The sequence below is a fragment of the Rhinolophus ferrumequinum genome, chromosome 25 (assembly GCF_004115265.2).
Source record: "Rhinolophus ferrumequinum isolate MPI-CBG mRhiFer1 chromosome 25, mRhiFer1_v1.p, whole genome shotgun sequence".
Lineage (NCBI taxonomy): Eukaryota > Metazoa > Chordata > Mammalia > Chiroptera > Rhinolophidae > Rhinolophus > Rhinolophus ferrumequinum.
The window spans coordinates 35,070,497-35,086,751 of record NC_046308.1 but is presented as its reverse complement, the minus strand read 5'-3'; the positions used below and the strand labels follow the sequence as shown (position 1 = coordinate 35,086,751).

The window sequence follows — 16,255 nt, the reverse complement described above, 5'->3', positions numbered from 1 at the left end:
CAGCTGTGGCTAGTTGGCCGTCAGCTGTAACCAGTGAGCCATTGGCCACTAATATAACTGCCGCAACTGCGCTGGGGAGTCGAGTCGAGGGGAGTCGGTCGGTTGGCAGAAAAGCGAACAGCAGGTCACATGTCGTGTGAATCCAGCCTCCAGTGAGACTATAGTGGTATGATTCCCCTACCTATGGCTCCATGGGTGTTCCTTTTTGGCCTCGCCACATCCTGCATTCTTATGTGGGGAGCGGGAGCTGAGAACCCGCAGGCCGCCCCGCACGACACAGACACACAAAATAGCAGACTCCCCTGCAAGACTCAACTGTACAGGCCTAAGGGAGTTACACAGTGTGGGGACAGAGCCAGGAGTGGAGTTTCCAGGCTCTTGGCCTCACATGGAAAGGTGCTGGCTCAGGTAGTAAATGGCCATCGACTGGCTAGTTGGCCGTCCTCTGTAACCAGTGAGCCATTGGGCACTAATATAACTGCTGTGGCTACGCTAGCAGCAAATGGGGGCTAGCAAGACGATGGTGGCTGCGCCTGCAAGCGGCACAGTGAGGGTTGCGAGCAGTGTGGCTCCTGTTTCCTGTGTCTCCAACCCAGCTGCCAGCGAGAATATAGTGGCATGACTCCCCTATCTATGGCTCCGTGGGTGTTCCTGTTTGGCCTCACCATGTCCTGCGTTCTTATGTGGGGAGCGGGAGCAGAGACCCCGCCTGACACCCTGCATGACACATGGCGCAGCGAGCAGGATCCCCCGCACGACAATATCCTGCGTTCTTATGTGGGGAGCGGGACTAGAGACCCCACAGGCCGCCCCGCATGACACACAGTGTCTGAACCCACAGAGATACAATCAATAAGGAACCCAGCCCTATCCCAGGGCCAGAAGTAACTGGGTCATCACAGTGAAAGTGCAGTTAGTTCTGCAGCCACATATCAGCAGCTGTGTAACTGGGGACACGTTGTTTAAGTTCTCTGAGCCTTAGTTTCTTCACATACGAGTATAGCATCGGTATTATTGAGTTAGCGTAATAGGCCATCAATAAATGTTATTTTCTTCCTTTCCTTCCCCCAACCCAGAAGCAGAGATAAACTAGAAAGAGATGTGGGGGAAAAAAAAATTCCAACCCCAGCTCTCCACATAGTAACAATGTAAATTTGATCCTCTCTTGAGTCTTCCTTCCCTTCCTCCCCAGTGAAATGGAAATGACAATGTCCACAGCAAATAAGGGATCAGTAGAATGTTCTGTACCCACTGAGAAAATTCCACGGAAAGGTTAGATAATACTCCAGCTTTTAAAGAATGGAGAAGAAGGGCACTGCTGCAAGAATCCCACGGAACCTGCAATTGCAGTGTGGCTGCTTGTGGGGCAGCTTCATGGCAACTGGCACACAATTCCCAGCATTAGCGCAGATCCAGCAGGCAGCCTGGGTCTCAGAGAGGAGCCTTCTGCCTGCTGAAGCTAATGATGATGTTCTGTGTTAACCTTCCCCGGGGGTGTTCTCCATCACTGGGCAGCCAGAAGATAAGCTATTTTCTGGCTTGACTTTACCTCTCACAGCTGGACATATGCCTCTGGGCTGGAACCACAGGACTCTTCTACAGTGGTTTTCCTTCACTGCAATGTTATTTTCCAAGAAAATAGGATCAGAGGATTCAGATACACTCCCTGACTCTCTGAGAAAAATTAAATGTAGACAACATGCTCCTTAGGTCCCTGGGCACCTGCCATTCTTATGCGTAGGATGGCTTCTCCCAGTGCCTCTTCCACAGAGCTCCTTGTTCTCCTTCAACACTCAGCTTGAGGTGCCCAGAACCCTCTCCCCCAGAAGTTACCACATCGTATTGTTTGCATGTCCTCTCCCCCACAGGAATGTAAGCTCTTCTAGGGCACACTGTGTCTTATTCATATCTGTGCCTCCGGTGCCTGGCTCATAACAGGCACTCAGCGAGAAACACCTTTAAACAGACCTGAACTCCACCAAAGGTCCATGTGCTGAGGTCTGCGGCAGGCTGACTTCAGGTTGAGGGCGGAGGTAGGGAAGTGAAGCTTAGTGGCACTGAGAACAGGAATAAAGAACTACCAGGAAAGTGGGCACTTCAGCAGTAAGACACCCCCTGACCCTGGAATGCCATCCCACAGTGGGGGCAGAGGCCCTGATTTTGCCTAAATTTTGACTACTTCTACCTACAGCAACTACATTTTCTAAAACAAAACTGGAAAATAAGGATAAAAATTAAATAGCACATGGCACCCCATTTAAGGAATCCATTTTATTAAAATGAATACAATCATGAGAAATCAACAAGAGTTATAAAACCCAGCACTTATAACTATACCAGGAAAAGGCTTCTTGTGGGGGTGGAGTGGGGGTGGTGTCAATTAGCTTCATTGTGCTTTGGGTTGGATAAAAAAACAATCCTAAGCAAAGCTGATAAAGTTCTTTGCAAGTTCATGTGCTGGCAGCTAATTCTAAGTCCTGGGCAATCCTGCTGCAGGGGCCACGATAGGCTACAGATTCAGATTCGCCTGCCCAATGCCCCAGGGGGTCTGAAAAGAAAAGAAAGTTCCTCATATCCCATCTCAAATGGCCAGACTTAGTAGTTTGACCCACTAAAAGACAGAGAACTGGAAGCCAGGAGATTTGGAATCTGTTCAGAACTCTCAGACACTGGGCAACCTTGGGCAAATCATCTCGCACCTCAGTCTCCACATCCATAAAATGGGGGCATTGGGCATGTTGACAGATTTTCAGCATGTTCTGAGGAGCCCTAGAGCTCCCCTTTGTGCTTAGGAAGTCACATGTGGGGTCTTCAAGCCCTGCACCCAACCCATCCTGTCTTGCTCCACCAGCCCCCAAGGCTTCACCTCCCCCGAAGCAAGAAGAGCAACTCTTTTATCTATTCTAAATACTGGAGCTCATCATACAGTTTTGTTTGGAAAAATCAAGCGTGTAAACCACTGGACTGGATGATCTCTAAGAATCTTTCTGGCTCTTATACCCACATCTGGTCTCCTCAGTGGAATTGGAGAGCCAAGCAGAGCTGGCAGCCACGCAAGGGGACATGTCACAGGAAGAGGAAGACTTCTGGTGGAATGAAAGGGCCAGGATGTGAGATAATGTTCTCCCACTGATCCAGATGGCTTAAACCAGAAAGACATGGGACCTATTGCCCTCCCACCGTAGCTGTATGTCCTCAACCAAGTGCTTTAGCTTCTCTGACCCTCGGTTTCCTCATCCATTGTTAACTAGTGAGAAAATGCCTACCTGAAAGGTCGTGCTGACACTTGGAAGCACAGAGCACCTGGGAGAGCCTCCCTGGGTGTATGTCTCCTTCCTTTCCTACTGTAAAAAGAGAACATTTGCTTGCCGCTTCTCAGAAATGGCATGCCTTTGTTTAGAATTCAGGTGTGGGTTTATTTCTTCATAGGGGTTTAATTGGGAAGAAAACATAAAATCTTCTTGCATTATTATTAAAAGCATCAGTTAATCCTGCTGTGAAGAGCTGCAATTTACTTGGGAGGAGCTCAGGAAGAGCTGGTCGGATGTCCAGAACAGAGTTGTCATTGGCCCATAAGCCCTCCAGGCTCGTGGCTTATAGCTGCACTCCACTGTCCCTTCTGATGTACTGCATGCAGGGAAGGGCAGGGACCAGGGTGTCCACTGCCCCCTGCTGAGCCCCACCCAATGCCTCACCCAACAGGACTACTGCCTAATAAACATCCAGGAAAGACAAAGTGAGCTTGGCCTTCCCATGTGGAGTGTGTGAGGTGCCGCAGCTAAAGATGCTTACATCACACAAGCAGCCCTGGGGAAGGGTGTGTGAGAACCTGCATGCCCTGTGCGTTACCTACTCAGCAGCAGCTCATGCTTCATGCTCCCTGTCTGGTCCCTACTCAGCACTTACTTTCTTCTAGGGCTGGCACCCCTGCTCTTTACCCCGTCCCTTCCACAGTCTAGGAAACTTCAGTCCATGTAGTAGGTCCCCTTCTCCGGTTACCAGACTTTCTGTATCAGCTGCCTGCCAGCCTGACCTTCTGGGCTCCTCCATGCCAAGCTCCCTGACCTGCCAAGCTTTTAGTCTGCCTTAACTTCCCATGGCCTCTGCAACCCATGTGGCTGGCTTCCCACTGCTATAACCTGCTCTGATTGCTGCCCTCGGCTGCCTGGCTCTGCCCAGTCTATTGACCCCACCATCTCCAGGTGTTCTTACTGCCAAGTAAACCTCAGGTCTAAGAAATCTCAGGTCCAGAGTTTGCCCAGTGCCCTTTGAGTGTTATCAAGGCCATTACCATGCCTAATTTACCTGAGGTTCAAGGTTATTTCTCACTATTGCGCTATCTGACAATGAAACTAATTCACTGCAGAATTACTACGAAATAACTAAGTTTAGACACAGCCACATGCAAATCAAAGACATTTAGAATTAACAAAATCTTAGACCTAACTCATCTAGCTCAACCACCCCATTTCAGAGTTACAAAGACTCAAGTTCATAGAGGGGAAGTGATTGCTAGTGGTCATACAGCAATGCAATCACTTATAAAGGTAACAATGATTCCTCTAGACCCACTGGGGTGATAGAGATGGTCTAGGTGTGATCCTGCTTGGAGACAGGAGCACGACTAAAGAGCAGGGGCTCAGCAGTAGGAAAATAGAAGGGACATTTGACCAATGGTGACATTCGCTGGTCTTTTCAAGGTCATTGTCGATAGAACCTTGGTCCCAAGAGATAAAAGGAAGGTTCTGAAAACATTCTTTCCATGCCACTGCCTCCAGCCATCTCTGTGGGTTCACAGGCTCTCTTGTAAATTTGTTTCCATTCTCTCTCCCTTGTACTCAAGTCAAGCTCTTTTCAAGTCAGCTAACATGGGCCAAAGCAATGTGGCCACTGGGTACATAAGCAAAGGCAAACCAGATCTGGTTCCCGCCTTCCTGCATACTCACAGAATGTGGGCCTGAGGACATGTGTGAAAGAGAGAATATGAACCTCTCAGCAACCCTGGCTTCCTGCCTGGTCCTAGGTCCAGAGCTGTACCCCTAGTAAGGTAAAAAGATGGGGAATGTCAGGCTTAGCCAAAGGCACACCTTGTACTTCTGGTCTTTTCCTTGTGAGAGGCGGCAGGGTCTCAGTGTGTGGTGGCTCCGCTGGTCTAATTGGATTGTAGAGAAGAAACTGAAAGCCCCACATGACAGACAGATCCCGCTCACTCTGCAGTTTGCACTGAAGAGCTAAATGACACGTAATTCAGTTAAAGGAAAAGGAAGCAAACCTCATCACAACAGTGGAAAACATGAAAACAACAAATAAACATCTGCTATGAGCTGGCAACAAGGAGGCCAATTTGATCTCTGCTGAAAGAAAAGTACCATCTTTCGTGTGTGTGCGCGCGCGCGCACACGCCTGCGCCTGTGTAGGGAAGGGCAGCCCTTTTCAAGAAGCCTGCAGCTGCCAGCAATTCAGAGCGCAGCATTAACCAAGTTCCTGGAACACTTTGCTAGATTAGAACTACACCATTCACAGCTCACAGAGTAGGGTCCCAAGTTGCAATAAGAATAGCCTGTACCACACACATGCCTTCAACACATACACATACACACATACCACATATCATTGAAGCTGAGCTTTAGGGTGAAATATTTGGACTGAGAGCCAAAAGTCCTGGGTTTGAAAACATCTTCTGACACTCCCACCTGCCAGCCTCTGAGATAAATAGTATCGCTTTTCCATTCAATGTGTAATAGACAAACAATCTGTCACAGAACCACGAAGCACAAATTTAAAATGAAGGTTCCTGGGGCCCTCTCTAGAATTAGTAAATCAAAATCTCCTGGGGTCCTAGGAGACTGTTTTCGCAGGAACCTCAGTGATACTTTTATACACAAAAGTTGAGGAAATACTTAGAACACATTGTCTCTAAGAGCATCAGTAAGCTATTGCACTAATAATTCTGCATAATGAAAACAACCCCACAAAACCTCAGTGGCTTAAAACAACAGATCAGCAGGCCAATGGAGGCTATTCAGGTTCAAGCTGTAGGTCTGCAAGTGTTGGGGGTCTGTTCCACAAACGTTTATTCTGGGGTTCAGGCTGAGGGGCAAAACTCATCTCATAGCCATGGCAAAGGTGGGAAAGGACAGAGATCTACAAGGTCCCTTGAGGCTTGGCCTCAGAATGGCTTGCTGTTACTTCCATCTCATTCCAACGTCCAAAGTAAGTTACATAGACAGGCCCAGAGTCAAAGAATAGGGAACTACACACTGCCTACAATAAGACTACGACAGGATATAGATTCAGGGAGGGATGACAAAGAGGGGCCAACTGATCCTCACAGTTTTTTATTTTCTTCATCTGTAAAAGAGCCTCAATTCTCAATTGTTCTATCTACAAAGTGGGCACATAGTAATCCTTGCCCCTACCTACCTCATGGAAGTATCGCAAGAATACAACATAATCATAATAAGGAGATAACATGTTTTGCAGTGATTTCAAAACTACATGAGATGATGTGCACATTAGCTAACATGACTATTAGTCAACACAAGTCCAAAAGGTTGGGGAGACTAGTAGACCAGATGACCTCTACATTCTGACAGGTTCTCCAAATCAGTGTCATGAGCTGGATTGTGTGACACTGCTTCTACTTATCCATCTACTCCCTGCCTACTGTCCTGCTCTCAAAACAGTAGAGAACACAACAGGGAGCCACCCTTTGGCAGACCCAAGTCTTCCTGCTGAAGAGATCCCATTGAGATATCTCACTGCCCCAGCCATATGGGCCCTGTTCCTCCAAAACCTATCACTGTGGCACACAGCTCCAACATCCCATCCCCAGTTAACATCACACCCTGCTCCTAAATACTCTTAATCATTTGGGCTGCGAGAATGTATAGATCTGGGCTGATCAGCAGTTATATCACCCTCAGGTGTCCCAAGTCCCAGTGCTTTTTGTAAGGGCCTGTTCTGTTTGATGAATTTGTCATAGTCTCCACACATTTTGTTCCAAAGAGCTCTTCCTGGTTCCTTAATCTTGGGGAAGACATAAATTGATGCTGATGCAATACTTTAACCATGCTAAGCAAGCAGTATAGAATCATGGCTCCACTCTTAACCAAGCCTTGCCCACAGCACTGTGCCCTCTTACTAGGCCACTCAGAGATGCTGGCACCCATGCATCTGAGGGTGAGTGTGCAAGATAGCTGAAGACAAGCCCAAGTGTCTGTAATGTGCCCATTTCCCTCAGTCCACCAAATCTAGGCCTAAACCCAGACACTGGTTCCTAGTCCACCTTCTTCATTGTGCACCTGGGATTTGATTCCTTAAATGTTTCTGTGGATCTAGGGGTGTGGTCACAACAGGAGTGTGGTCTAAAGCCATTCCCTTTTCCCATCACATCGTCCTCCTAATGATGAGACCTGTTGAACTAGAGTCCCCCAAATTTCTTCTGAGGACCAGTGTTAAGGGTGATGATATATTTAGATAAAGACACTCATCTCTCTAGAATGAGGGAGATGTCGTGAAGATGAAGACATATTTCTTCACTCTTCCTAATATATGCCCAGGTGGGAGATTTCTGTCAGTTTCACCTAGAACCCAATGAGTTTTTCAATCCCTAGACACAAGTTTTTTGACAAACCAAGAAATTTTTCCTGTATTATTTTTTTATTTATTGCTTCTCCATTTGTTCCTTTTTCTCCTTCTAGACTTCTTGCTATTTACATGTGAAGTCTCCAGAATCTGTCCTCCAAATATCTTATCTCTTTTCTCCTCATAATTTCCAATTTTTAATTTTTTGCCCCATATTTGAGATTATTTTTCCACTTTATTTTTTAAGCCACTAATTTACTTCTCAGTAAATTTTGCTATTTTGCTAAAAATGCTATTTTCTTTTTTAATTCAGCTACTGAATCTTTCACCTCACAGGACTTTTAATTCCAGAAAGTTTCCATTACGCTGTGGTTTCATCACCCTCAGTGCTCTGGTTTTGTAGTTACACTTGCTAGTTTTCCTCTGTGTCCTCTAATAGAGCCACCTATTTTGGGTGTTCTGAGTTTTCTTTCTCTCATGCTGAAGGGTTCCCTCAGGTGTGTTTCAGGTTCCCATTTCCAAGGCCCCATGTTTACCCTGTGGGCCTTTCAAGCCCTTGGGGGTCCCTGTGCAGTGGCCCCTGGTGATGAGCTATCAGTCCTCCATTGAGGCTCCAGAAGGAAAGCTCTGTGCTTCCACCCCCGTGATCCTAGGGTAGTACTCTCTCACTGCATGGGGTGGCATGAGTCCCTTTCCATCCCTGTAGTCCCTAGCAGCTTCTCTGGATCCAGGGAGAGGAGCCATATCCAACTGTCTACTCAGAATCTTCCCTCAAATATCTAATATTCATCTCAAACTTAAGGTCCAAAACAGACCTCGTAGTTTCTTCCAAGAAATCTGATTCTCCACCCATTATTCCCCTACTTCTTTGATATGCAAACCTAGGAGTTATCCTTGATTCCTCAGTTTCCTTCATCAATCATACCCAAAAGCCATGAAGCCTTCTTGATTACCCCAGGTTTAGTTACCACCTTTTTCTCTCTAGATATTTTTCGTATGTCTATAGTAATCAAATTTTCTTTTTTAAGCTATCCATTCCTAGAGTTTGACTTCCTACTTCTAATTATTTATTCAAGCATTCATGCATTCAAAAAATATGCATTAACTACCTACTGTATGCCAGGCCCTGAGTTAGGTTTGGAAAGCAATTGTTAGCACATCATGGTTTTCACCCTCAAGATATTTGTTGTATCAATAAATAGGAAATATTGCACAGAAGGGTAAGTACTGTGTAGGGAGAAGGGACAAGTATTGTGGGAATGGGAAGGAAGGGTGCCCATGTTCTCCGGTATAGGTTAAGGGATCCAATCCTTTCTTTCTTCCCTCTGCCTTCAGTATTTTTACTTATTCAACAGGAGTCCCTAATAGCCTGGGATTCTTCTCGTCTTGTCGCTCCATGGGTATTTGCCCACTCTCTTAATTGTTGACTTCTCCCTTACACACATCTCTCCTGCTCCATCCTGCTTTTCCTGGCAGGTGGTTTAGTAGCTACTAAACCCTATACTATTCTGAACCCCGTCGGGCATCAATGAGAGGACCACCTTTTCTGGGCTTCTGCTTCCCATGCAGCTGGGGACCACATTTGATCACCTTCTTTTATCTGCTCCTCTCACTTCCAATATCTACAGACAGCACAGTTTAAAAGAAAAAGATCCTGGCTCAGTAAACCTTAATTCCAGCTATTCTCAGCTCTGCCAACCTTGTGGTGTTAGACAAATCTCTGGCTCTTCTTAGGCTTCAGTTTCCTCATTTGTAAATTTAAAAAAAAAAAAAAAGGACAAGATCTCTTTTGGAAGGAGAGGGTGTCTTCCAGACTTGACAGTCTATGAATTTATAAAACATGTTTACTATTAATTTAATGGTACATCAGAGTTTTATCTTGGTGAAGAAAAATCAAAAGATGGACATTACTTCAAACCTGTATCCTCTCTTGTGTCCATGAGCCTTCACTACTCAAAGTGAGCTTAGTGGACCCAGGGCATCAGCATAACCTTAGAACATTTTAGAAATGCAGGCTCTAGGGCTGACTGAATCAGAACCTACATTTTAATCAGATCCTAATCAGAATCAGGAGATTCCTAAGTACTTTAAAGTTTGAGGGGCTCTGCTCAAAGTTTGAGAGAACATAGCTCAAAGAGTTAAAGGGAAGCAGTTTTCAGTTTCAATACAAAGAACTTTCTAACTTAGGGAACAAAGCAAAGATAGAATGGGATGTTTTAAAAGGCAAAGGGGCCACTGGCATTGGGTTAAAACAGAAATAGGATAGGCACCTCTGAGGGTGCTCCTGGAGTATCCTGTAGCAGATTGGATGGATGACCTGTGGTTCCTTGTAACTCTGAGGTACACGGTTATTAAATTCTACCCCTGCTCATTAACACATGGTCAGTAGAGGCAGAATGCAAGCCCACTACTCTGCTCAGCTGGTTTGAGATACCACTAGCAAATACAACTGTGATGGTGGACGGGTGCAGAGCTGGGCAGAGAAAAGTGACAGAGGCCCACCCTGATTGTACGTTAGTTGCTCCTCACCCAGAGACATTTTCTGGGAGAGCCACTGAGCCTATTGCAGGCCTATAAACTGCCTTTCCTCCTGGACTGCACAAAGACCTTTTTTCCCCTTCCTCTTCAAGGGCTTGGATTCTCAATTTAGAAGCTAATTCTGGTTCAAATTAGTCCATCTCATAGATAGAATTAGAAGCTGGGTGATGATTTGGAAAATACAATCAATTTAGTCTAATTGTTCTTGCATGTCAGCTCTATCCAATAATAGAGAATTTGCTCCTTAGGTTCTTGTGCTGATGAGGAGCCATTATCCGTGGGAGTGAGGTTAGTCTGATAGAACACAGGAACAAAATGGGTTAAGGGCTGCATTCAGCCCCCAGCAAAGGCACCAGCCAGGGCCAAAGGGGAGGCAGGGGCAGGGAGGCTGGTCATCAGATTCTGTCCAAGGAGGAAAACTGACCAGAGCAGGACAATCACTTCTGTGAGGTCAGACCTCAAAACAGGGCTAGGTCAAGACAAGGCACCCATCTCTACTTCAGTTTCCTTATATATAATTGGGATTATACCCCCACCCATCTCATGGGGTTATATTTAGGAATAAACAACATAATTTATGTGAAACATCATTTATTCAATTCATTCATTTTAATAAACATTTATAACATCTGATATTCATTAGGCATCTGCATGTACCAAACACTGCACTAGGTGAAAGAGCTGATTTAATAAAGAAGATAGTCTGATGGTGATGATGATGATGATGACAGGCCTTCACCCCAGAAGATACTGTTGGCCGGTACCTGACTTTAATGTGCAGTGAAAGATTGCTCCTCCCACTGCTCATCTTGGCTATGAGCTAAGAAAGATTAAAATGCTTCTGTACAAAGAAAACAATATGCATATTTTATGAAATACATTTCTCTGCCTGTTTAATTGTGGGAACTTCAAGAGAGGCAGAGAGATTTGCTGTTTACCACTGGGATGAATCAATAGAGTTTCAGCCTCAACCTCAGGAGACCCCCTGACCATTGTAATGTCCTGACTGTCCAGGCTTGCAGAGAATCAGAGCATGCAGGAGGGCCAGTGGCCATACAATGGACCTCCGTGTGCTCAGCTATAAAGCTAAAACGTCCACTTGCCCATTGCCTAAGTTTATCACAAACAAATCTGCTGAGATTCACAAAGATGAGTGTGATTTACCAGAGAATAAGGAGAAAGATCATTACAAATGGCCTGTCTTAGTACCTCTGGTGGTCCTCCCAAATTTTTCATTGCCAAGACACTCTCATACTTTCCCTTAATCTTTAATCTAGAATGTGGACATTCTAACACCTCCCTCCAAAAAAAACAGTGGGTGCTTTAACGGTAGTTTCAAATTGGGGATATCTTGAGACTTTCTTTACAGCAACCACGGAGTTCTACCATGTTTCCCCCAAAATAAGACGTAGCCGGACAATCAACTGTAATGCGTCTTTTGGAGCAAAAATTAATATAAGACCCGGGATTATATTGTATTGTATTATATTATATTATATTATATTATATTATATTATATTATATTATATTATAAAGACCCGGTTTTAAATTATAGCAAAATAAGACCAGGTCTTATATTAATTTTTGCTCCAAAAGACGCATTAGAGCTGATTGTCCAGCAAGGTCTTATTTTCAGGGAAACATGGTATCAGGTGGCCTGTGTGTGACCACAGCCAGGCCCGGCCTACCACAGGGCTCTGAGATTGCCCTAGCTACATCAATAGGCAAATGTCACTTAACAAGATGGACTTGCCAGCAAACTGATGATCCAGACTTCAGCACTAAGTCATGGAAAGCTAACTTGTAAGTTCTGCTAGTTGGGCCATAAACATGTAGAGAGGGTTGTAATTTTATTTGGGTGGCCCATTGTGCCAGGATTTCATCATACCTTCATTACACCAAGAACATGTCATCAATTCCACAGAACACTGTTTTTATCCCACTATATTGTACCTCTTTAGTTGTCCCTTTTCCTTATTAGACTGTAAGTTTACTGAAAGTAGGGTAAGTAAAATGTACTGCCCAGTAACAAGACCTCGTAGGCACTCGATAAATGTCAGATGAATGAGTGAACAAATGAATGAATTTAAAGAAAAAAATGAACTGGAAGAAGAGAACAGATGGAACCACTAATTTTTAAAGACATATAATCCTAGAAGTTACAAGGATCTCAGATATCACCTAGTTAGCAGAAATCACTATCCTACCACCCACTCAAGGCAAATATCACTAATGGGTCATGACACTCTGTACTGCTCACCACAGACACGGCTTCAGAACACTTCACACATCACTTCACACACCCACAATTTACTGAAATTAGCATGCAAAATAAAATTGATTTGCTATCCCTGACCTAGCTCAAACCTATCATTTCAAACATGGTCTCTCTTAACCTTCTCCAATCCTCCCCTGAATACCTGCTCCTACTCCTATGCCTCATCTAGCTGTCACTTTAAAGAATAGCCTGTCTTTTTCAAAGACACAGAGCTACAGGGCCTGGAAACAGGGATCTATGTGGGTGTCGGCATGGCTGACACAATAGGATGCCCTCCTGCCAACCGCAAGCTGGGATTCCATAGGCCTGGTATTGCTTATGTCCAAATGCGAGAACATACGCCATGCATGCGTGGCGCTGGCCTCGGTGCTGAAACATAGACATGTATATCTGAGACTGTAAAACCTACATTATGGAGGATTTAGGGTGTTTGCTTTGCTGAATGAGGGATTAGAGACCAAAAAGCCCAAATTGACCATCCATTTGCAGAAAACAGAGCTGGAGAATTAGAACTGTCAGATGTGTGCTCTAACCCAAAGGGTCCTATTAGAGCTCTCCCTAACTCCTTAGAACATTTATCCATCACTAGACAATGGGAGGATGGATCACCAGCTCCTTTACAGCGACCCTGAATGCATGCAGCCAGGAAGTAGCCTTAAGATAAAATGTAGTTTTCTCAGTTTCAGGCCTGGGTGCAGCCATCTCTAGGGCATGGCACCTGGTGAGCAACCACACTGACTTGGGGCTAATTATCTGGACAGGAGCTCAGGACTGCCATTTTTGGGATCTCACCAAAGGGCCTGATGCTGAGCAGTGTCCAGGTTTTCAAGTGGCCTTGCTGTTAAAAGATCATCAGGAGCCTGATCTTTCATTTTTTTCTCCCCAAAGTCTGAGGAGAATCTTTGTCCTTAACATTCAACCCCTATTCATATGTCCATACCTCCTCCTTCTCACTTCCTGGAAATCTTGACAGACTCTTGCTTGTTTCATAAAGTCAGTAGGGAAATGTTCCTAAACCTCTTCAGTTCCCCATGATCCATGGGGCTGTCAGGGAGGGTTCAGTATGAGTTTTCTCTTTTCCATTCTGCCAAAACACATCGATCAGGCCACATGCAGACTGGGAAAATCACATCAAGGCCCACTAATTTTGAGTACAACTTCCCCTTACCAACTTCTGTCATCTTCTTGGCTCCAGGAAAAAAGAGAGAGTGGGGGAGAGGGAGAGAGAGAGATTGAGAGAGAGAGAGAAGGAGAGAGAGAGAGAGGAGGAGAGAGAGAGAGAGAGAGAGAGATTGAGAGAGAGAGAGAGAGAGAGAGAGAGAGAGAGAAGAGAGAGAGAGAGAGAAGGAAGGAAGGAAGGGAGGAAAGAAGGAGAGAGAGAGAGAGAGAGAGAGAGAGAGAGAGAGAGAGAGAAGGAAGGAAGGAAGGGAGGAAAGAAGGAGAGAGAGAGAGAGAGAGAGAGAGAGAGAGAGAGAGAGAAAAACACAGGCCTGAAGACTCTTGGAGGGAGGAGAGAGATCTGCTTCTGATATACAATGAGCACAAAAAAAGATTTCTCAAACTTTTTAGCACAATACTTCTCCTACTCTAAGTCTGAAATTTAGCTGCAACTGTTATAGTCTCTTCTTCCTCTCCCATCCCCAAAAAGTCATTATATCCAGCATATTGGGTGATGACAAAGAGCATTTGGAGGCCACTGTCCACTGCTTCCCCTCCTCTCCTGGTTTTTGCCATCTGCAGTAGCCCTTGCCAAGGTCTCTGTCTCCCCGCAGAAAACCCACCCCTCTGCCCATCTCTTGCTTCTTTCAGAAGAATCCAGTAGAGCACATGGGAAAAAGCAGATGGCAAAAATGAAACACAGAAACCTCAAGCTTGAGAGGACCACTGGCCTGAAAGCAGGAGACTGATCTTTCTTTTCTCTATTTTAGCACATAGCAAAGCTCCTGGCACAGAGTAGGCTCTCAGAAATCAGGTGGAATGAGTGAATGAATGCATGAAATCAAAGCCCCATTTAAGGAAGACTCCTAGCTTCTTCTTTATGTCTTCCAAATTCCAAAAACAAAGGGTGAAAGTAGCTCCGGGGCACGAAGTCACTTCTGCAGAAACTCTGCTAACACCCAAAAGTCTAAGATATGTGCCCAGCATCCTGGTCATGGAGGGGAGTCTAGGAAGGAAATTAAGTGACTACATCCATCATATTTATTGAACAGCTCCCCTCTAGAAGACACTAGTGTGGGAGGTCAGTCAGGCACATGAATCCTCAAACTCCAAAAGAGAATGTTCATCTCACTTCACACCACTTTGTCCCTGCTTTTCAGAGTCCAGCCTCACTTGCCTCATGTTTGTTTCTCAAATACACAGAGCATTTTGCTGGTTCCCAACTTTGCCTGCTGCTGTTCCCTCAGCTTGGGCTCCTGTTCTCCAACTCTGCACACAGCTGGCCCTTCTCATCCTGCAAATCATAGCTCAAAAGTGATCTCTTCACAGAAGTTTTCCTGCTCTTCCCCTGTAAAGAGCCCCTCCCAGGATTCTCCCCAGCTCTTCACCAGAATTCACAATGTTGATTTCTTCCTACATCTCATTCAGTATCTGTGTTTACGCTGTTGATTTGCTTGCCAATTACACATACGAGCACGTAAGCACCTGAGGTATACTCGGATGGTGACTACCATGAGTCCTGGATCAAATGCCAACTTTGTCACTTACTACACATGTGACCTTGATTAAATTACCTAAATACTATGCCCCAGATTCCTGACCTATAAAATGGAATTTCTAATAGAATCTTATCATAAACAGTACCTCATAAACACCCTATGACATGAAATTAGTTAACACATATGACTTAGAACATAAAGGGCCTAATCAAAGTTAGCTTTTCTAATTGCTGTTATTTACTGCTATATTTGTTACTACTATTACTACTGCTGTATCTCTAGTACCCAGCACAGTGCCTGGCTTATAACAGGAACTCATATACCCAGCATAGTATTCACTAGCTGAATTGGTAAAAAGCATGCACGCGTGAATATCAGCCTCCAGAGAAAGTGCGATGGGACTGAGAAGAAGGGCAGTTCACTTCCTGAGCTGCCTGGGAATGAGGAGAGAACACAGGAATAGGGCAGCAGAGCCAGAACAGGGTCTCCGAGGAACTGACGGAGCCCGTAGGGTTTGCTCCGCAACTGACCCCGGCCCAGATTGTAAGGGACTCCAAAGGGACTTGGGGAGAATGGGCTCTGGGGAATAGTTGGGGAGTAGTTAGGAAGGTCAAGGGGCAACCTGGATTGTTTTCACTTCCCCAAGAGGACAGAGAATGGTCTCAGGTTTGCCTCAGAGAGATGTTCCCCAAGTCACAAAGCTCTACTCTCATTGCCTCTCTCAGCTACAGGAAAAACAAAGCAAAAGAAAAATTATATGACTTACGTGATCTAAAGCCATGCAGCTGAGACCTTCCTGTGTATGAAGAGATTCGAGAGGGGCAGGATCAGCCTTCTTACTGCAGCTCAGGAAAAATGCTGGCCCTGCTGAAGAGGGAGTGAGGGAGAAGAGAGGGGGAGCTGAGGGTCTTGGTGACCAAAGGACCATTTCCAATTTGTTATGGAGAAACAAGAATGTTCGAGATCTAAAGCTCTGACCAGACACCTCCTAATGAAGGGGCCATGAGTTCAACCACCCAAAACAACACACGCACACACAGCCAGTGAGAACCATTGCAGGAGAATTTCATACGTCCCTGTCAGACACTGCAAAGCTTGACTGGGCCCTGGTGAATTTACCCTGCCTGCCCTCCTTCAGCTCTCCCGCCACTGTCTGGTGAGAGAGAGGCCTATGTGCTGTGTGTGTTTGTTGGGA

General features: G+C 45.4%; 1 long non-coding RNA gene across 1 annotated transcript in view; it reads right to left on the bottom strand.

The window, feature by feature from the left end:
• The window catches only part of LOC117017405 (uncharacterized), a 51,275-nt gene that overhangs the window by 31,208 nt on the left and 3,812 nt on the right, over positions 1–16,255 (bottom strand). The window contains exon 2 of the long non-coding RNA XR_004422076.1: positions 15,827–15,924. This is a non-coding gene — a long non-coding RNA (uncharacterized LOC117017405). The remainder of the gene's footprint in view (positions 1–15,826; positions 15,925–16,255) is intronic.